General features: G+C 36.9%; 1 long non-coding RNA gene across 2 annotated transcripts in view; it reads left to right on the top strand.

The window, feature by feature from the left end:
- LOC143647204 (uncharacterized) overlaps positions 1-22,645 on the top strand; it is a 410,235-nt gene that overhangs the window by 187,722 nt on the left and 199,868 nt on the right. The window lies entirely within an intron of this gene.

The following is a 22,645-nucleotide window of genomic DNA, read 5'->3' as shown; positions in this document are numbered from 1 at the left end:
AATATTGGACTAATATTAGCATGACCTTTAAACTCTTAATCCTGAGAGGCTATGATGCCATTTAGAATGGTTTGCTTTAAAGAGAACATTATTGGTAAGAGTTGCATTCTTATGCAACTGGCTAGGTCTTCCAGAACAAATTTCTTTAAACCTAGATTTGCAAACCCCATCATAGACTTTGCTTTATTTACTCTTGTAACTCCAGCACCGGAAGCTTTCCCAGGCAAATATTTAATGCTTTATTATAATAATAATATGAATGAATAAGTAAAAATATTGGACATTGCAAAATGTACTCCTCATTCATATGCTTCTCAATCCAATATAATTCATGGATTACTCTCATCTGTCTAATTTTGGTCATTTGTCTCCTGAATGATTTAAAATTTAGATAATCAAGTTATATCTTGTCAAAAGGCCATGATAACAGAGTTTCTAACATTAGTTTACTCTGTTAATAATTACATTGCGTAAAAAAAAATCTGGTGATTAGTGTGTCATGTTTTACTTTGCTCAAAAATAAAGAGATCAAATAATATATATATAATATATTTCTTGGATTTATATTTAAAATAGTTGTTTCTAAAAAAAAGCCAACTGTGATGATAAATGCACAGCTGTATGATGATATTGTGAACCATTGATTGTACACTTTGGATGATTACATAGAATGTGAATATATAATATATATCAATAAAATAATTAGTTGATTCTAATACTATGAAATAGTGTAAACTGTTGAAATCCCTTCTATTTCATCAAAACATGATTATATTGAGTTTAATTTTAAGGTTAAATAGGTCAAATTTCTTATTGTCATGATTGCAATATCCGAAAGTGGAAAATCTACATGTTTTATTATCTTTTATACCCCAAGCATTATGTTTTGCACTTAAAATGATACAATTTTCCTCTTAAAAGCAAAAGATCTTATTAACATTTATAACCAGATATTTGTGAATTTTTAAATTTGAATTTTGTTATTGTTAAAGAAGAAATAAAGAGGCCATTTAATTTATCCCTCCCTAAAGTATTCCAGCCTAATGCATTAATGTAATCCATTCAACTATGTTAATTAACAAGATTTTTGTAAATGAATTTAATGATTTTCTGGAGATCAAAAAAATCAGTTCACACTTAAAGAGTTGATAATGAAGCCTTAGAAAGGAGTTTTTTCTTCATTGTTTATAACCTTTAAATAACCTCATCTTTATGCTAAAAATTATATTTCTGCAATTCATGTCCCATTTTTCCTACTTTTCTAAAATCACCTCAAAGGATTCTATAAAGTTAAAGTTCGAGAAGAGTCAAAGGAGTTGTTTAGTTGAATCAATAAAGAAATAATACTGAAGGGAAGAAAATCAGGTTAATTAAGGAGAAGAGTATAAGTTAAATTTAAGGAATTCATATCTTAATTCTGAAATAGTTTCACTGGGTATATTTAAGTGCTTTTCTGTGGGTTACATTATGTTTAGGTAGTTCTGAACATTAAGAGAAATAATTTTTTAAAAAATGTTGTTGTAGGAAATAAGGATTAATATCGATCAAACCACTTTTCCCTAAAATTGGCCCTTTATCAAATCTGGGAAGTTGTGGAGAAGAGAGGAAATACCTATAAGGAAGGAGATTTAAAGTTGCTTAAAAAACAAATCCCACCACTACATAAAATCCAATAAAATTCCAGAGAAGAAGTGAAGGTGAAAGTTCTCAGAATAACTTCTTAATTTTTTTTTTCATCAGGAGATATCTAAAGTCAAGTATTAACAGTTGTGTTCTAGTTTGCTAGTTGCTGGAATGCAAGACATTAGAGATGGATTGGCTTTCAATAAAAGTGAATTTATTTAGTTAACATATAGTTCTTCAGAGGAAAGGCAGCTAACTTTCAACTGAGGTTCTTTCTTACGTGGGAAGGCACAAGGCAATCTCTGCTGGCCTTCTCTCCAGGCCTCTGGGTTCCAACAACTTTCCCTGGAGTGATTCCTTTCTTCATCTCCAAAGGTCAGGGCTGAGCTGCAAGTGCCAAGATGAGGTATGCTAAGCTGCTTGGGCTGTACTACATTGAGCTCTCTCATTTAAGCATCAGTCAGTTAAATCAAACATCATTCATTGCAGCAGGCATGCCTCTTAGCCAATTGCAGATGTAACCAGCAACAAATGAGGTTCACATGCCATTGGCTCATGTCCACAGCACTAGAACTAGGTACCTTTGCTTAGCCAAGTTGACACCTGAACCTAACTACCACAAGTTGTGACCTATTTTCTGTGTTGTATGCTTAGAAATCAATGCGGAATTTAAAAATATTTATTTCTGGGAATTAGGAATAAAGAATGACTTTGAGATCTCAAGCCACAACTTCTCATCAGCCAGAAATTCATGACCCTTGACATGGTGTTGTAAAAAATACTTAACATTCAAAGTTTGGATGAGTTTGCAGGAAATATCATCTTCACCCTGTAGTAATCCAATTATCTCTCTTTGGTATTACTATAAAATGAGGCAAAATTTTATTAGGCCCACAGTAAATGTTTGCTTCTTTATTCAATAGTTAGGTATAGGTAAAGCAATCTAATCCTATACTTGAACCAGATTTATATCAAATGTAAAATTAACTGAGCACATCACAATTATAATCCTGGGAGATGGAAAAATCTATTTTGTTGTTACTGTGCCATTAAAATAAGTCTTGGTCTTGACTGGGAAATTAAGTAAATCTAGGACTGGAATCCAGTTTTTTAAAAAAATATAACCTTGGACTTTGAGATTTTATTTAATCTCTTTGTGCACTAATAAAGTAGGGATGATAAAATGGGAATGATACTATCATCCCTATTTTATAGGGTAGTATGGAAAATAAGATTAAATTAAACCTGTAGTCTTTGAAAAAATAAAAATATTGTACAAATCTAAGGGGGTGTTGCTATTAAATTTTTTTATGGCTAATGCTGATAATAATTTGCAATAACTAGATCATTTATATTTGCAGTTCCAGTCATGTTTGTTAGGGTTATAGAGACAGAACTTATTGTTAACAAATTGTAGCTATTTCTTAGAGTTATAGTTCTCAAAGTCAGGTGTTTCTGGGAGGAATTATATAAAATGATTCATATATACTGTAGAAAATGTATTTTTCCCTAAAAAAATAATGTGGTTGTTGGGCATATAACTATATATTCTGATTAAAATTAGTTTATCACTCTCTTTTTCAAATGCTAAAGAACCAACTACAGTTTTCTTGCCCCTTATTAGTATGCAGTTACTTTTTGTCCAGATCTGTGCTGGCTGGTGAGGAAATAGGAGAAACATTTAAAAACATGTCACTATGTTAAAAGAGTTTACGATGTTGTTGGATAAAATAAGCCATATATTGAATATTTTCATTGAACCATTTTCTGGTTATAATTAAAGAGTTTTCATACCCACAAAAATATTAAAAGGTTAAATATCTGGTCTATTAAAATTCCTTTGATTTGGTTTCCTATTTAGGCTATTTACCAATACAAAAGATGTTTACTTAGTTTTTTGTCTCTGGGCTAACAATTGCTGTTGATTGGCACTTCTTGGATTTATATTGAAAATAGTTGTTTCTAAAAAAAAAAGTCAATTGTGATGACAAATGCACAGACGTATGATATTGTGAACCATTGGTTGTACACTGAATGATTACATGAAATGTGAATATATAATATATATCAATAAAATAATTAAAAATAGTTGATTCTAATAATATGGAACAGTGTAAACAGAAATTCCTTCTGTTTCATCAAAGCATGATTATGTAGAGTTTAATTTTAAGGTTAAATAGGTCAAATTTCTTATTGTCATGATTGCAATATCCTAAAGTGGAGAATCTACATGTTTTACTATCTTTTATACCCCAAGCATTATGTTTTGCAGGTAGAATGATACCATTTTCCCCTTAAAAGTGAAAGACCTTATTAAGGGATTAAAATATAATTATATAAATTAAACAATAGCATATTGTTTGTGAAATATAACAGCATTGTTTTAATTATACAAGGAAAAAACTGAAATTTGAATCATAATATTATAATGCCTACGCTAAGTTGAAAGTCGAATTATTTTCCAGGCTACTAAAATAGTATTAGATTTTCCTTTCACTCTAGGCAATTGAAATACTATTTATTATGAAAGGTGCTAAAAGAATGAATAGGTATAGAGAATATAGACTTGCCTCTTTCTTGTATTTAAAAATTGTTACTCTTGGTGGTGTGATGGTGGCTCAGTGGCAGAGTTCCTTTCTGCCATGCCGGAGACCTGGGTTTGATTCCCAGTGCCTGCACATGCAAAAAACAATTGTTTCTCTTGACTGTGGGAAGGTGACAGAGTAGGGAGTTCCTAGACTCGATTCTTCCTCTAAAACAGCCATTAAACAGGCAGGAACTGTCTGAAACAACTATTTGAAACTCGAAGCAGCAGAAGAATTTTGTACAGCATCCAGGGAAGAATGGGAAGAAGAGGCTTATAAATTATGGTAAAGAACAGAAAACTTTTCTCCCTGTGGGATGGCTACCAGTGCCCATCCCCCACTCTTGCAGCAAGGTACTAAGGAGTCCAGCCCCTGACTAAGTCCTTGATGACAGCAAGGGACATAAAAATCCTCTTCCCCAAGCCAGGAGTGCGTATCGCTGATCACAGATCATGGCTTTTGGTTAGCAAATTCAGATCACTGGGGCCCTAGCTCTGAAGGGAGCCATTGTTTCAACCTCCCCAGATATAGGTGACTGCAGTCATTGTTTCAAGCCACCCCGACAAAGGCACTAGAAGCCATTGGTGGTGGAAGCCATTGTTTCTACCTGTCCTGGAGGAGTGGTGATGGTGGAAACTTGAAGACACTGCAGTTTTTTGGGGGATATGGAGGATAATCAGTTGGGGGCTGCCTTTGCTGGGCAGGACAGGAAAGCTCAGCTGTGGGGAGCTGTCAGAAAAGCCTTGGAATCCTTCTTGATTCCCTCCCTGGGGCACTTTGGAGCCAATTGGTCTCTTTTTCCTGGGTCTCTGGCACTGGTTTGGTTGGGAAAGACTGACTTGGAAAAGTCTTTTCCAGCTTGCCCTTCCTCCCAGAATTTTCCCTCAAGGTAAAAGCAGCTTGAGAGAAAAGGAGTATAAGAAACTATAGAGGTAGGCAGTCTGGGACAATGTCCTGCTGGTTTCAAACACCTGGGAGAGGGAGGTCTGTCTCTTAGGAAACAGAGGGGACAAACAAAATCCTGTAAACAGAGGAACTTCAAAACAAACAACAAGCAAAATCCCAGGACAAGACAGATGCCCAGAAAGACAGAGAAAATGCTGCACATTGCTTTTGCCTTCTGAGAGGAGGGCTGAAGTTCAAGAAACTTTGTCTTAACACCACCTGGTTAAAAAAATCAAGAAAAACATCTCAGGGAATTAACTACAGAGTTAACATTGTTTGGGGGAGGGTGGTGGTGAATAGTCTGGAAATCGAACCTGGGTCTCCTGCATGGAAGGTGAGCATTCTACCACTGAACCAGTTATGCATCCTTCAGAGTTAACATTTTTAAATCTAAGTGTACAGTGTGCAAGAAACAAAAGACAGACAAACAGGAAATGATGGCCCATCCAAAGGAAGAGAATAAACATTCAGAAAACACCAATGGAGAAGATGAGAATGTAGACATTCTGACAAAAGCTTTTTTAAAAAGACTTTAAAAATGCTAAAAGAGATGAAGGAAAGCACAGAGAAAGATCTGAAGTGTATTAGGAAAACAATGAATGAGTGGTCAGATGTCAAAGACAAAGAGAGAATTTTGAAAACAGTAAGAGAAAAGCAACAAGTACTAGAGAGGATGTAGAGGAAGACACACTTATCCACTGTTGGTGGAGTGCAAAATGGTACAACCACTCTGGAAGGCAGTTTGATGGTTCCTCAGGAAGCTAAATATATAATTGCCATATGATCCAGCAATCCCATTTGTAGGTACATATTCAGAGGACCTCAGGACAAGGACACAAATGGACATTTGTGTACAAGTGTTTATAGCATCATTATTTATTTGCAAGAGATTGGAAACAGCCCAACTGTCCATCAAAGGATGAGTAGTTAGACAAGCTGTGGTATATACATATGATGGAATATTATGCAGCTTCAAGACAGAATAAAGTTATGAGGCAAGTAACAATGTAGATGGAACTTGAGGAAATTATGTTGAGTGAAATTAGCCAGAAACAAAAGGACAATTACAGTACGGTCTTACTAATATGAGCTAACAGTAGTGAGTAAACTTTGAAAATTGAAATTAAGAACCCAGGTTATCAGAAGATAGTAATTGGGCAGAGATTAGGCAGTTGGTGCTGAAGGGATAGAGATTGTGCAACAGGAGTAATTGTAAAAAAAATCAGAAATGGATAGCACAATATTACCTGATTGTAGCGCAATAATATAAATTTACTGACTAAAGATGAGTGTGAATATGATTGAGGGAGAAGGGCAGGAGGCATATATGAAACTAGAAGGAAAGATAGAGGATAAAGTCTGATACAGTATAATTTAGAAATGCCTTCAATGGACAATGATGGTAATTAAATGTAGAAATAAAAAAAAATGTTTTTAATGGGGGTAAACAAATGGATTTACCATTGCAGGATATTGAAAATGGAAGGTATATGGGAAGAAGTACAAATCATGCAAGTTAGGTCTTTTTCTGCTTCTCTTCAACATTTGACTGACTGATTAGTGTGTGTCTTGGGGAAGGCCTATTTGGATTTACTCTATTTGGAGTTCATGGAATCCTTTATAAGGGTTCTGCCATTATATCCTCAACTACTCTTCCTAGCCCTTTATTCCTCTCTTCTCCTTCTGGGACACCAGTGATTCTTTTATTTGTGTGCTTTGTTTTGCCTATCATTTCCCTGATATCCAATTCAGATTTTTCTATCTTTTTTTTTGCCGTTTGCTGTTTTGAGTGTTCAAAATCAGTTATACTGTCCTCTAGTTCACTTATTTTTTCTTCTGTGACTTCAAATCTGCTGTTGTGTGTCTCTAGTATTTTTTTATTTGGTCTACAGAATTTTTAATTTCTGTAATATCTGCTAATTTTCTATTTACTCTTTCAATTTCCTCTTTATGCTCTTCTAGTGTCTTCTTGATCTCCTTAATGTCATTAGCCAGCCCACCTATTTTATTTAGTAGAGTTATATGAACATCTTTGATTTGTTGTTCCAACATATGTGTTTCCTCTGATGTTTTAATTTGGTCATTAGTCTGGGCTATATCTGTCTGCATTGTGATATGCTTAGTGATCTTCTGCTGTTTTTGCCACATGTAAATATCTTGATTGATTTACTTTGGAGGTTGATTTCCATTAGTAGTCTAAAGCCTTGTGGTTGTGGGATGGATGTACAGCAGGATGCAGGACACGGGGTGGCACACAACAGTGCAGTGATACGTTGCAGCGCAAGTATCAGTGCAGGTTGGGGATGCTATGCTGGTGCCTGTGAATGTGTGTGCCCAGCAGCCAGGGAGAATGTGGCTGTGTGGGTGCACAGGTCTGGGTGGTGTGGCCCTGGTAACATGCACAGAGCTATGGCAGCAGGTCGGCATTATGCCTGCATGGGCTGGGAGCGGATGTGACCCAGCTGCTCAGGTCAGTGCTTTCCCAGAGGTGGAGGGTGTGACTGAGGAAGGTGTGCTTGTGCGGATCTAGGGGAGCCGTAAACTGCTGTACCTGTGCAGAGAGCTGGGGGAGAAGGAGAAAGGGGATGGGGCTATGTAACTGTATGGACTGGAGATCGGTATACCTTGGGTATGAGATAAGTGCCCACAGCCTTTATGTGCTAGCAACAGCCTGCAAGGAAAAGGGATGGAGAAGTAGTGCTTGGGAGGGACTCAGGAGAGGTGGGTTGGACTGCACTTGAGGTGGGTGTGGGGCAGGTACACACACAAGGAGTTGGCAGGGTGGGGGCTCTTAGAGTGTGAGGAGTGGGGGCAGATGATGGGGTTCAGGTGCCTGGGATGTGGGGTGAGTCATGGGTTGTGAGGCTGTGCTGGGAAGGGTAGCACATTCAAGGAATGCAGCTTGGCTTACTTCCTAGTTCCCGTTTCCTTGTGTCCCTGTCTCCCTGTTTCCTCATCCGTGCACTCCTGAGGGCTCTGGGCTTCCACATTAGGCTCTGGATCTCTACTTCTCAGTTTCTGAGCTTTTGTAACCAGGGCCAAGCTATGTGGTGCAAAAGACTCTCCCAGGTCAGTTATGCTCTGGAATTGCTGTCTCAGTCACCTTCCCATCCTTCCTCTAACTTTTCCTTGGAGCAGGGCTGAACTTCATCCTATTCTGCCATCTTCCCAGAGCTCCCCAATATTGTCCTTATTTTAAAACTTCAACTTCTATGTGTGACCAATGGGAGAGATATTTCTTTGGTACAAAATTTATATTATGGGCTGTGCATTTCCTAATTTAACTTCTATCATCAATTTAGTTGAACACCATAAATGCATGGAATTTTGAATAGAGCATGAGATTTTATTGGTTTGTCCAATTTAGTGTGATGTGCTGATATACCCCAGAGTAATTTGGGCAGTGAATAAAGAAGTATTTGCAAACTCCCCTTGGGATACTGGGGAGAAAGGAGGAAATATTGAACTTCCCCATTTGGAGAATTGGTGATATTCTCACAAACAGTGTAAACAATGAAATTGTTAGGCTGAGCCTTCAATTTTGTAGTTCACCCCTGTGAAACTTGCTCCTGCAAAGGATAAGCTAAGCCTACTTAAAATTATGCATAAGAATCACCCCCAGAGAACCTCTTTTGTTCCTCAGATGTGGCCTCTCTCTATAAGCCAACTCAGCAGGTGAGCTCACTGCATTCCCCAATACATGGTACATGACTCCCAGGGATATAAATCTCCCTGGCAACCTGGGATAGAGTTTCTGGGATGAGCCAGGACCTGGCATCAAGGGATTGAGAAAAAGACTTCTTGACCAAAAGGGGGAAAAGAGAAATGAGACCAAATAAAATTTCAGTGGCTGAGAGATTTCAAATAGAGTCAAGAGGTTATCTTAGAGCTTATTCTTATGCATTATATAGATATCCATTTTTAGTTTATGATGTATTGGAGTGGCTGGAGGAAATTACCTGAAACAGTTGAGCTGTGTACCAGTAGCCTTGATACTTGAAGAGGACTATATAAAGATGTAATTTTTACAATGTGACTATGTGATTGTGAAAACCTTGTGTCTGATGCAACTTTTATCCAGGGTATGGACAGATGAGTAAAAGAATATGGATAAATAAATAAATAAATAAATAATAGAGAAGATAAGGGGTAAAATAAAGTGGGTAGACAGAAATACTAGTAGTTAATGAGAGGGAGGGGCAAAGGGTATGTATTGTATTTTTTCTTTTTCCTTTTTATTTATTTTTCTAGAGTGATCCAAATGTTCTAAAAAATGATCATGGTGAAGAATACACAACTATGTGATTGTACAGAATGTATGGAATATATATGTGTGAAACTTTGTCAATAAAAGTATTTTTAAAAAATTGTGCAAAAACTTGGATAGATTTCTCTCCAAAGAACTTACACAAATGGCAAGAAAGCACATGAAAAAATGTTCAATATCATTAGCCATTAGGGAACTGCAAATCAAAACCATTTCACCCCCATTAGAATGACTGCTAATTTAAAAAAGTAGAAAAGAAGTGTTGCTGCTATTAAAAAAAAGGAAAATAATAAGTCTTGAAGAGGATGCAGAGAAATAGGAACACTCATTCATTACTAGTTACAATGTATAATGGTGCAGCTATTATGGAATACAGTTTGGTGGCTCTTCAGAAAGTTATGTACAGAATTATCATATCACTTGGCAATCCCATTTCTAGGTATACATCCTCAAAAATTAAAAGCAGGGACTCAAACAGATATTTGCACACTGACGTTCATGGGGGAGTTTTTCACAATTGCCAAAAGATGGAAGCAACCCAAATCTTTATCAACCAATAAATGGATAAACGAATGCAATATATACATACAATGTCATATTATTCAGCCATCAAAAGGAATGAAGTACTGATGCATGTGACAACATGGATCAATGTTAAAGATATCATGCTGAGTGAAATAAAAAGACACAGAAGGATAAATATTATATTTTATCCTCACTGATTTGGAATGATCAGAATGAGCAAACTCATCAAGCCAAAGTCTAGAACATAGGTTGCCAGGGGTTGGGGTGAAAGTAAATGGGAAGTTAAGGCCTAAAATGTACGGGGTTCCTATTTGGAATCATGGAAATGTTTTGGTGATGTATGGTGGTAATGTTAGCACAATTTTGTGAATACAATTAATAGCACTAAAATATATTTCTAAATATGATTAAAAGGGGAAATGTTTAGATTGTATATATGGTAGAAGGATAAAAAAAATTTAAAAATCATTGGAAGTACACTACACAGTGAACCTAAGTTAAATCACGGAGTTGAATTAATATCATAATTTTTAAATTTGCTATCATCCATTGCAACAAATATTCCACATCAATGCTAGGTGTTTGTGTTGGGATGGTATATAGGAAGCCTATATTTTATGCCTGATTGTTCTGTAAACCCACAACTTCTCTAATAAAGAAAAAAACATGGGTAGAGAAATTGTTACTCTTATAAAGTTTGGTCAATAATTTCTATTAGCTTAATTGTCTGCTCTCTTACAAGGTGGAGATGGTATTACTGAGAGAGAAGATGGCACCTAACAGGCACTCTATGAATGTTTTTATTAGTTGAGCTGAAATTGAAATTAATAAGGTAACAGATGAGGGGAAAAAAAACACAAAATGAAAACCACACATATGTGCACAAAGCCAATGCAGAGAAAACACATTATAAAACTGAGTTCTTGCCCTCTCTTTGAGAATGTTTCTTTTCTTTCTTTCTTTTTTTTTTTTTTTTACATGGGCAGGCACTGGGAATTGAATCCAGGTCTCTGGCATGTCAGGCAAGAATTTTGCCACTGAGCCATCATCATACCACCCTAAAAATGTTTCTTATTCTTCACAATTTCAAAATTATATCCAATTTTAGTTTTAATTTTTAAAAATATTTTTATTGAGATCTCTTCGCACATCATACAGTCCATTCAAAGTATATAATCAGTGGCTCACAATGTCATCACATACTTGTGAATTTATCTCAATGATCATTTTTAGAACAAGAAATGAAAAGAAAAAAGAAAAAACCCATATATCCCATACTTCTTACCCATCCCTCTCATTGACCACTATTATTTCAATCTACACAATTTATTTTACCCCATATCTCCCTTTTTTATTTATTTTTTTGTCCTTTTTTTGTTGTTGTTGTTCATCTGTCCATACCCTAGATAAAGGGAACATCAGCCACAAGGTTTTCACAATCACAAGGTTGCATTGTAAAAGCTATATAATTATACAATAATCTTCAAGTATAAAGGCTACTGGAATACGGTTGAACAATTTCAGGTATTTCCCTCTCCATTCCAATGCACCGTAAACTAAAACTGGATATATATATATAATCTATATAAGGGATATCCAGGATAACCTGTCCACTGTCTTTGAAATCTCTCAGCCACTGAAACTTTATTTTGTCTCATTTCTCTCTTCCCCCTTTCTCAATCCCATGATGGCGGGCCCCAACACATTCACAAGAGCTATATTCCATGTTGCAGGGAGATTTACACCCCTGGGAGACATGTCTCATGTAGAGAGGGGGGGCAGTAAGTTCCCCTGCTGATTGGTCTTAGAGGCCACATCTGAGCAACAAAAGAGGTTCTCTGGGGGTGACTCGTAGGCATAATTATAAGTAGGCTTAACTTGTCCTTTGTAGGAGTAAGTTTCATAGGGGCAAGCTCTAAGATCAAGGCTCAGTGTATAGAATTGGTTGTCCCCATTGCTTGCGAAAATATCAAGAATTCCCCAGGTAGGGAAGTATAATATTTCCTCTTTTCTCCCCAGTCCCCTAAGGAGACTTTGCAAATACTTTTTTATTCTCTGCCCAAATTACTCTAGGATATATTGGGGTATCACACTAACTTGTGCAAATGAATAAGATCTCACTCCCTATTCAAGATTCCATGTAATTATGGTGTTCAAATAAACTGCCCATACAAAAAGTTAAATTAGATTATGAGCTACAGGAAAAAAAAATTTTTTTTTTGGGTCTCACACAGAAGTTGAAATTTAAACTATAGAATATATCTACCTTTACCCTATATTCTTATTTACATTAGTCCTATCCAGATCAGCTTCATTCATATCTTTAGTGGAAGTCTTAACACTTTTTTCAACTTTTTAAACAGTTACTGTATGGGGTATTGCTGATTTTCATAGCTTCAGAGCTCTAAGTCTGAGTCTCAGATATCTCACAAATACCAGAGGTTCCAAGGAATGACCAGGTTATGCCACTAAGAGCTTAGCATCTCATAATTTAGAAATAACAGTTACAACTCAGGAATAGATGTGACTGCTATAAGAGCTTACAATCTAGGCACCTTTCCAATAAGTCCAAACCTAATAACCCATGCTTGCACCTTCAATTTTCCGAGTTTGTATATTATACTTAGTCCATATAAGTGAGGCATGATATATTTGGTTTTTTGTTTCTGAAATTTCATTCAACATACTGTCCTTAAAATTCATTCACCTTGTTGCATGTTTCTCAACTTCATTCCTTCTTGTAGCTGCTTGGCTGTCCATTGTATGTATACACCATAGTTTCCACTTGTATTCCTCAATCCATGTACCTGACCACCTTCATCCATTCAAATCACATATACTACCACCATAAACACCAGTGTGCAAATGTCCATTCGTGTCCCCAGCCTCAGTTCCTCCAAATACATACCTAACAATGGGGTTGCAGGATCATGTGGCAACCCCACCCTAGCCTCCTGTAGAGCCATGATACTGCCCTCCAGAGGGGCTGTACCACTCTGCTTTCCTACAACAATGATTACATAAATATTCTCCACATTTTCTCCAGGTCTTGTATCTCTCTGTTTATTTTTAAAGTTTTATTCACACATCATATAACCCAACCTAAGTAAAACCTCAGTGTTTCCTGGTATAATCACATAGCCATGCCTTTATCACCACAATAATAATTTTAAATAAAGCAATTCAACTGCATGTATCTCCTGTTGGGCTCCTTTATTTTAAACCTCAGTTTTGTTGGTAAACATGACAACAGAGCACCTAGTTCTTTAATCAAATTGCAAGTGCTTATAATGGAATGTTCATGGATATTCTTTCACACAAAGGTCAAAGGTCAAGGGAAGTTATAAAGGGAAGGGAATATATATATATATATATATATATATTCCCTTATATATATATATATATATATAAGGGAATTTGTGTGAATTCTTTCACACAAAGGTCAAGGGAAGTTGGTCAAAATGCCCTGCACTTTGTCACTTTTCCAGTTATTCTTTGAGAGCTACTAAAACCTTTGTTTCAGTGAACTTTCACTTTAGTGTCACAAAAGGAAATGAAGCATGTTATGTTGATGGAGAGAGGCTTTCCAGTATTTTATTTTCTTTCTCAAAATAAACTATTTTTTTCGGGGCTAGCCTAATCCTAGTGTGACCTTAGCCATAATTATATTGACTTCGTTCACCTTGGACAATTAACAAATTGTGTGAATGTGAACATTGCTTTGGCCAGCCTTTCCCCCATATAATTCTGCAGTGGACATCCTCTTCAGCTGCAATGTATTCTTCTGGGATCTGATTGTGATGTCTTTTGGAATTTGGCCTGAGTACAAGAAGTTAAGTTGGTTTTCCAGGGCAGAGAGCATGCCGAAATCCCAATTGGATTCACTGGAATCCAGTCGTAAACATCATGCTGTTCAGCTGCATTGTCATGGAGTAATCCATTACAATTTTAAGTTATACACACACACACACACAAATGGATACTAAGATATGCCTTGACTGTCCACTTTCTGTTTCAGTAGGTCTTAATGTTGACAAACTTACTGAGGGTTGATGGATATGTTTGTGGGGTTGATAATTGGGCCAATGAGAAAAAAGTAATCGCTCTTGATATGAAGAGGAGCCAACATCCTTTGTTTAGAGACTGAGATACATTATTTCTTCTCAAGGTGGAAGAAACTTGAAGCAATAGCCTGAATGTCTGAAGCTCTGATAAGGAAATTTTAAAATGTGAGCTATTTCTCTGTATTTTGACTGAATGGAAGTAAATTAAAGGAAGTAGTACTTTTCCTATTTCTTTAGCTTGTCTATTTAGGTTTCAGAAAGAGATGCTGATATTGATACCCACAGAATCCTTCTGGGAGAATTATGCTTTTTCATGGATTAGAATGTTTTAGTTCATTGAGGACAAAGTACTATCACTTCATAAATCACCCACCATCTAAATTCATCTTTCATATTTTCTTTGTTGATAAAATGTGGAAGGGTGATGTGAGGAGCCCATTAATACATAGTTGGAATATGTATTAATGAGTGAATCTAGTCATTGTAATTTGCAATGCAATTTCACCAAACAAATGGGCTTAAGCAGTGAATGTCATTAGTGCTTGAACTGTGGACTTTGAATTATAATTCCTGCAATGGTATAAAAAGAATCTATTTTTGTTGCACAACATTTTGATTTTAAGTTATCTTGTTACTTCATTCTACTTGCCTCTTAAGTTATTTTCAATAAATATTCATAAAATTCACGGTGTTAGAAGGAAACTTTAGAAATCACTGGATTGCAATCCTCTCATTGTAATGAGGAAAGGAATGGAAAAATAGAAATGGCTAGATTTCAGGTCATTTGGGCTCTGGTTCAGTTGTCTGGTATTGCTCTGTTTGCCTCTCTGACCAGTGGACTGACTAAGGCTACTTTCTCTGGGGATCTCTCTGTCTGTGGCTCCATAATGTAAATGGATTCCAGGGCAAAGCTCCATATATAATGTTCAGCCCTAATTGAACTGTATGCAGAAAAACTATTGATATGATTCAGCTAAACGAAGGCTGAATTTCATAAATACAATTTTATTGGAAGAACAATTCCCTTTGGGGAATCTATGTCTCCTACAGATTCTGAACATGAATATATCACTCTATGTATGACCTTTCCTCTTTCCTCAGACCCAATGAGTATTTCTCCTAGTATTGAAATCAAGTTGAAGTGAACTTTAGAAATACAATGAAAGAGAAAAATATTCATATTAAAGTAGATATTCTGGTTCTTGGCCCATTTGCTCTCAGATCCATTTCTTGTTTATCTTCTACACTTCTCTTTGACAGGTGGGCTGATACCTCCATGTAGTCTGTGGATTTGGGGCTTCAGTGTCAGCTGATTTCTAGCTAGGTTTGTTCAATGAGAGGTACTGCTCAGAGATTGGAAGTCAGGAAAAAGGAAGGAGTCAGAGAATGTGTGGTAGTTAGATTCAGTTGTCAACTTGGCCAGGTGAAGGCACCTAGTTCTGTTGCTGTGGACATGAGCCAGTGGTACATGAACTTCACCTGTTGCTGATTACATCTTCAGTCAGCTAGGAGGCATGCCTACTGCAATGAATGATGGTTGACTTAATTGGCTGGTGCTTAAATGAGAGAGCACAACGTAGCACAGCAGAAGCAGCTCAGCACACCTCAGCGCACCTCAGCGCACCTCAGCGCACCTCAGCGCACCTCAGCTCACCTCAGCTCAGCGCACCTCAGCTCAGCCCAGGCCTTTGGAGATTCAGAAAGGACTCACTCTGGGAAAAGTTGGTGGAACCCAGAGGCCTGGAGAGAAGGCCAGCAGAGATCGTCCTGTGCCTTCCCATATAAGAAAGAACCTCAGATGAAAGTTAGCTGCCTTTCCTCTGAAGAACTAACGAAATAAATCCCCTTTTATTAGAAGTCAGTCTGTCTCTGGTGTGTTGCATTCCAGCAGCTAGCAAACTAGAACAGCATGTCTCCCCTTTTCTTTTCACCTTTAGCAGTTCTTTAGCACTGGCTGTGATTCCTCTGTGGCTGTTCCCACTGGAGAGGCCTGTAATATTTCTAACCTCTGCCAGGCCATTCTTGGCCCTGAGCTCTGGTATTCCCTCTTTCTTCCTTCTCCCTGTAGTTTGGGAGAGGAAGGAAGAGGGTAGCAGCTTCTTGCTCTTGTTAATTCATGTTACTTTATAGTCCTCTGCTTTTCAGCCCTTCTGTCTCCTGTGTAATATAATTCCTTCTATTACATTTCCATGTTTTTGTATTCCTGGTTGGACACAGACTGATGGAAATGGGCTTTGTCTTATTTATGAAGAAAGAGAATAGAAAATAGTTGAAGAACAGAACTGTGTGATGCAGTTTATGTATTGATAATATATATGTTTAGGACTGGCCTGTGTGCTGTCACTTTCTTCCTCTTGCTGTATCCCTAAGTCACTGCTCACTTCCAGTAGTTTGAAGAATTTGAGGGAGAATTTGCCAAGTCTTCAGCACTTGTTCTTTTTTTATTTTTGCACTATTACTTGACTCCAAGTCAATTCAGTTTTCCTCCAAGGCGATATATAATTTGTCCACTGGAAGGCTTTTATCATTTTCTGTTAATGCAGTTTGTGGAGAAGAAAGAATGAATTCTTAATAGTTCAATGTGGGAAATTAACAATTCTGTTCAAATGAATTCTCTTGTTCTTTCATAGAGCAACATATATGAAATTCAGATTTCATCTAGCATGTGTTTTTATTTCTCCAACCATGTCATAATATCAACCATTTTTCTGTATACACTTTGGCTGACATTTTCTCCATACATAAAGCTCTTAATAAAATGATCCTTAATGTGATGTTATATGTAATTAGTTAGATGTGAAAAGCCACAGAAAAATAATATTTATATGATCAACACCCTAAAGTTAACACCTGCAGGTACTGTATTAGCATATGAGTGCTCTATGGAAACCGATGCAGTGCTCATTCCATCTCTGCTTTAAAAGAGACCCAAAGAAATCATAATGGTCTCAGCCTCTACATCATAAAATTTGGTCCTTTGGTAAATTTTGGAAACCATGGTTTACTGAATTGGGCCGTAAAGTAAATAGAAAACATGCTTGGCATCCAACAGTCAACTTGTTCTCTTTATACTAAAAATACACACACACACACAACAGTATAATTAGGTTCTTTTAAAATCCAAATGTTTCCATGGTTTTAGGGCAATGTGGTTTTAATGTATTCAGTCCTTTGAAAGACAATCCAGTGCCAAAAATTTTGTAGAAGTGAATAACTGAAGGCTAAGGTAGGGCCAAGATGGGTGTTGTATCTATCCCAGGGAATTAGTTTCTCTGAGACAACCCTGAATTATTAGATGCCTCTAATTTAAAGCAATCATATTTCATAGCAAAAATCTCAGGTGAAATGAAACTCAGATGACCGAAAGCTGGCTTTATAAGTTACTTGAGTTAGAATTAGGACATGCAAAGCCAAGCAGAGGTAACTTAGTGAATACAGCCACTCAAGCTTTCTTTGGCTCACAGAAGGACTTGGGCAGCCAGATGTATTAATGTTCTGTGGGCATACATGCATGAAAAGCTTTGTGTAAGTATCAGGTGCCAGGGCAGTGATGATGCTATATTAAAAATCATCTGATAGGTGGTAACACAAATACAGACTCTTCATAAAATAGGCTTACATGTTTTTATTTTTATTTATTTATTTATTTTTTGGTAGATGCCAACACTAGGCTGGACAGTTAATGAGCTCCAGAGTTGTTTATTGGTTACTTCTGAGGATCCCAATGAAGTAGTTCAGTCATGCTGAGATATGCTGCTTGGGTGGTGCTGGAAACCTACTCAGCCTCAGTGCCCATTTTCTTCCACAAACTGGTAGATATTTTCATAAGCCCAATGTCTGCTTTTTAAAGAATAATGTTTTAGGGGATTCCTTATGTGGAAATTGGTGGTGCTTGCTTGTGCCTTCATTTCCTTATCACATGTTGTTGGCAAGGGAAGGGGGTACGCATTAGCTGGATGATATTAGTCAGATACAGATGAGAAAAGATGGTCTTTCATAGGGGTTCCATCTAATTTACAGAAGGCTGTGCTAAGAGGATGAAAGATAACCAAACTTAGTAAGTGCAGGGAGAGGAAGCAGCACTTCCTCTAGGCAATTGTCAGCACTATTTCTAAGCCGTTTACTTCCTATTTTGATACCTGGAGCAAGAAGTAACAAGGTCTCTGGACTTGTCTTTTTTTAGCTCTGTCCTGCACTTGTTTATCCACTCTTTCTGTCAGGAAGTAATTGTGATAAGGTCTCTGGCACTGCTCTGGAAGATTTTTTCCATTTTGGGTGTGGCTTTTGACTGATAATGTTGTGAACACAGTGCTCTATTCTTGGATTGATTTATTAACAATGTTCAGAGAACCTCTACCATTTAGAGGGTTTTTTCCTTTTGCTTAAGGAGAAGAGCATTAATTGCACTTTTAAATAAAGACATTTTCCAGGCTTTAAGTTCAAAGGCTGATGATGATGAAGTGCCTCTGTGGCTAGGGATCAATACTCTCACATCAATATGTGTTAAATATATGTATACTTGACACCTAGTTAATTGTTCTATAATGGATTTGTTTTTTTCTGCTGGGAAAATGGAAAGTGAAAGACTTCTTAAAGCAAATGCTGGTTTGGACAAGTCATCTTGAGGCTCTAGGGCTCATTTAAAGGGTTTCTATTATTTCATTATACTTTAGGGAGATCCTTCTTTTTTTCATATTGAAACCACTTCCCCTCCTTCAGCCTCCCCTTTGCAAAGGCCCTGAGCTATTATACTATGTTTACTTTGAGTCGTTGGTTTGGTATTGGATTGGTTCTGCATTTGGGCACTGCCTCTTGTGGGCCAGGAATTTGATTTGTTTGGCTCCACTTCAAATATTGTCAGCACTCTGTGCATTTAGAGCTATAAAAATATGAAATAATAACCATGGCTTTATGAGCTGGAAACAGCTTTTCTTATAACACTTAGTTTTCAGTGGACAATGGGAATTTTGACATTTGAGAAACAACTAATACTAAACATCTTTCATTAAATCTATGCTAGTTTTACTAAAGCAGACATGATGATAAATTGGAAGCATTGAATTTCTCTGTGTTTTGAGAAGATAAAGACCCAATATTTATTTCAAAATAAAAATAAAAAGGGCTCACATTTGCACTGTAGTAAGAATGCATAGAAGAAAAGAGTTCATGTCCAGCAGTTGGTAATAATGGCCATGTCTGTTTTTCCTGCTATACATACAGCAGTTAAGAAGGGAACAAGGAGAATGGAATACTGATATGATTAGTTTCTTAAAAAAATGAAAGTTGTGCCCTTCCTGTAGTTCAGATCAACTTTGGTTTCTGAAAAATACTGTCTCAAATTCTGAGGAATCATGGGTTAAGTCAACTGTGGCACACCTGATTAAAAAGCAAACCAACAAATTGGTTGTGAGGGGCAATTATACAAAAGCAGCATGGAACAGCCAATGTGATCCTTTCATGAAGTCATTTATTCAGTATAGCATAATGCCATGTTGGATCTACAAATGTTAACCTGAGGATTGTTGCTGTTTTGTTCTTAAATTACTTGTCTGTAGTAAAATGGGAAAAATAAGGACAAGAAAGTGAACTTTTTTCTGAAAATTAACTTTTTAAAATTATGCAGTAATTTGCTTTATATTAATGGTTGTTAAATGCCTTACTTTTATGACATGGTTGTGAGAATTGGTAATCATAATTTTTTAAATGTCTTTTGGACAAAATAGAAAATTATGGCACCTCAGTGTTGAGCTGCATCATGTAAAATTCTGGGAACTACTGTTTCTTTCATTTGTGTGTGTCAACAGACATTTTCTTCCTAGTAGGCAGTTGTAGCTCTGAATAAATTCCTGTTATTTGTCCAGTGAAGCCTGGAAAGAACACACAGATTCGTTTATTGGAACTTATGCACCAAAGAGCAAGAAAATGTTCTTATAGTTTTACCAACCATATAAAACATATAGTAAAATCAACATGTTTTACCAAATGAGTAAAACTTTATGAATGTTCAGTGGAGTATATCATAGATGAAGATGTCAAAGCATTTGCTACATCTTAGGGAGAGGAAATGTTATCCATAAGTGAGCATGAACTGACAAGCAGGTTCCCAACGGGTGACAGCATAAAGTACACAACCTCCTTCTACCCCTGGTGCCCATGTGTTTGGCTGACCTTTACCTACAAAATGAAGGGCAACTTCCCTGAGACCAGCAGCAGCACAAGCCTCTGTCGTATATTCAGATCCTCTGGATCCCTGAACAGCTCATTGGTTCTAAAAGCAATATCTGCAGACTGAAACTTCCTGGTATGACTTTTTTTTGTAATACAGTATTTTCACATGTGATGTTATTTATCATATCTTAGGCATTCAAAAGAATTTTAATGAATAAAAGGTAGATTATATGTATAATATCATGTCGGTTGGACTAGGTCAGTGTTTCTGTGATCTGTTCACCGTCTGTATCAGACTCAAAAGTGCTCGTTAAAATTCAGATTTCTGGGCCCATCTTACTACAGAATCAGAATTTTGTAGTATGACCCTACAATCTGCATTTGTAACATTTTCCATCTCTAGGTGATTCTTACACAAGCAGAAGTTTGGGAACTGCTTTACTGGACTAGATATCTCCCTAAGGTTCCTCTCCACTCTTCAGTTTTTCAATCTTCAGCCTGTTGCTTTATTGAACATAAAAATTCTCTGTTTCAGTTTGCCAAAGCTGCCAAAATGCAGTATACCTGAAATGGACTGGCTTTTTACAATGGGGATTTTTTTTTCCTTACAAACTTATGCTTCTAATGCTGTGAAAATGTCCAAATTAAGGCATTAAGAGGAAGATGCCTTCTCTGAAGAAAGACTGCTGGCATCCGGAATTCCTCTGTCAGATGGCGAGGCACATGGTCAGCATCTTCTGGTCCTTCCCTTCCAGATTTCATCACTTTCAGCTCCTGGTTCCAGTGGACTTCTCTCTGTGCTTCTGTGTGTCTTCTCTTAGCATCTCCAGGGGCTTTCTCTCTAAGCTGTCTCCAAATGTCTCTGGGTGTTTCTCTTTGAGCTCTCTGGGCTTCTTCTGTCTTTTATCTTAATAAAGGACTCCAATAAAGGATTAAGACTCACTTTCAATGGAGTGGATCATATCTCAATTGAAATAATCGAACAAAAATGTCCCACCCACAATAGGTCTATACCCACAGGAATAGATTGAAAGAAACATGGTCTTTTCTGGGGTACCTGATAACTTCAACCCAGCATACTCTCCCTCCCACCATAGAAATAGCTGAGGATGGTTCAAGAGTATTTGACTTAACTGAACTCTTGCAGATAAAATATTTAAAACTTAGTTATCTACAGTACTTTAGGTTAGGAAAATCTAACCTTTAATTTATCCCAGAGATAAATTAAAACAATGCCTTGGGGATGGTGGATGGACTATATAAGGTTTGAAAAACACAAATGTCCCTGTACAACATTCCCTTAAAATCCCCTTCAAAATCATCCCTTGAAGGTCCTACCTTCCTCTTTGTTGGCAGCAGTTCAGTTAGCGCTAAGACTCAAGCAACAAGGTGATTCAGCTCTTTAAAGGCGTTAACTCAATGCTGAAGGGATTCAGTTCTTCCCTGACTCCTTCAGACTAAACATTTGAGTTACAAGCCACATAAAACCATTTGGTGGGGATTATAGCTAGGGAAAATCAGTTCACAGTCTGACACTTCATAAAGCCTTATTTTTTAAGAGTTTCTGGGATTTGGTGTATATAATTTATTTTTGAGAACTCAAGCAAGCACCTGGTTGTGGATTTTTCTCTTTCTGGCTCCTGAAACAAAATGGGGATCAATTATCATCCCCACCCCCACCCCCACACCTTTAAACAGTTAATTATCTTTGCCTCATTTTATTTTGGCCTTAATTGAGCTAGCTAGAGTCATAGCTTGGGTACAGCTAGATGAATTTGAGCCCCGAGTTTCCTTTCTCAAGCATGTACAGTGTTGGTTCTCAACATTTGGCATATCTGGAGACATTTTTCCTTATCAAAGTTAGGGCAGTGCTATTGGAATCTAGTGGATAGAAACTGGGGATGCTGCAAAAGCCTACAATGCAAAAGTCTGCCTCCACTCCATCCCCCACACCCAACACCCCCAACAAAGAATTTTCCAGCTCAAATGTTAATAGTACCAAGGTTGAAAAGCCCTGATATTCAGTAACTGGAGTAATAATCAATATCTAATAATCAACATATAGAATGTGTGGAGTTGTACTTCCATAAAACCAGAAGGAATGGAGGATGTACATGGAATATTTGATACAACTTAAATGAACATAAAAACTAATTAATTTCTAAGGCAAGTTCAGACTTAACAGAGTTGCGTATAACAGATTTGTAAAAGAAGGCAGGAGGGAATGGTATTCTGAATTGAATATATAAAAGCAGGCCCCATTCATTTAAGGCAGAAGTTTTACTTATTATTAGAGACATGCTGAAGGTATCACACAGTTTATCTTTATGAAGAAAGTTATTTTAACAAAAACAAAACAATTATATTCACCTCTTCCTTTCAGAAATTATATTTTGAAGATTGTAGAGTATCTCACATCTAGAATATCTCCTAATCCTTTCCAATTTTGTTAGGCTGTTGTTGAAAGC

This window comes from Tamandua tetradactyla, chromosome 9, assembly GCF_023851605.1.
Source record: "Tamandua tetradactyla isolate mTamTet1 chromosome 9, mTamTet1.pri, whole genome shotgun sequence".
Taxonomy (NCBI): Eukaryota; Metazoa; Chordata; class Mammalia; order Pilosa; family Myrmecophagidae; genus Tamandua; species Tamandua tetradactyla.
Note: the sequence above shows the minus strand (reverse complement) of the source record. Positions and strands in the feature narration are given on the sequence as shown.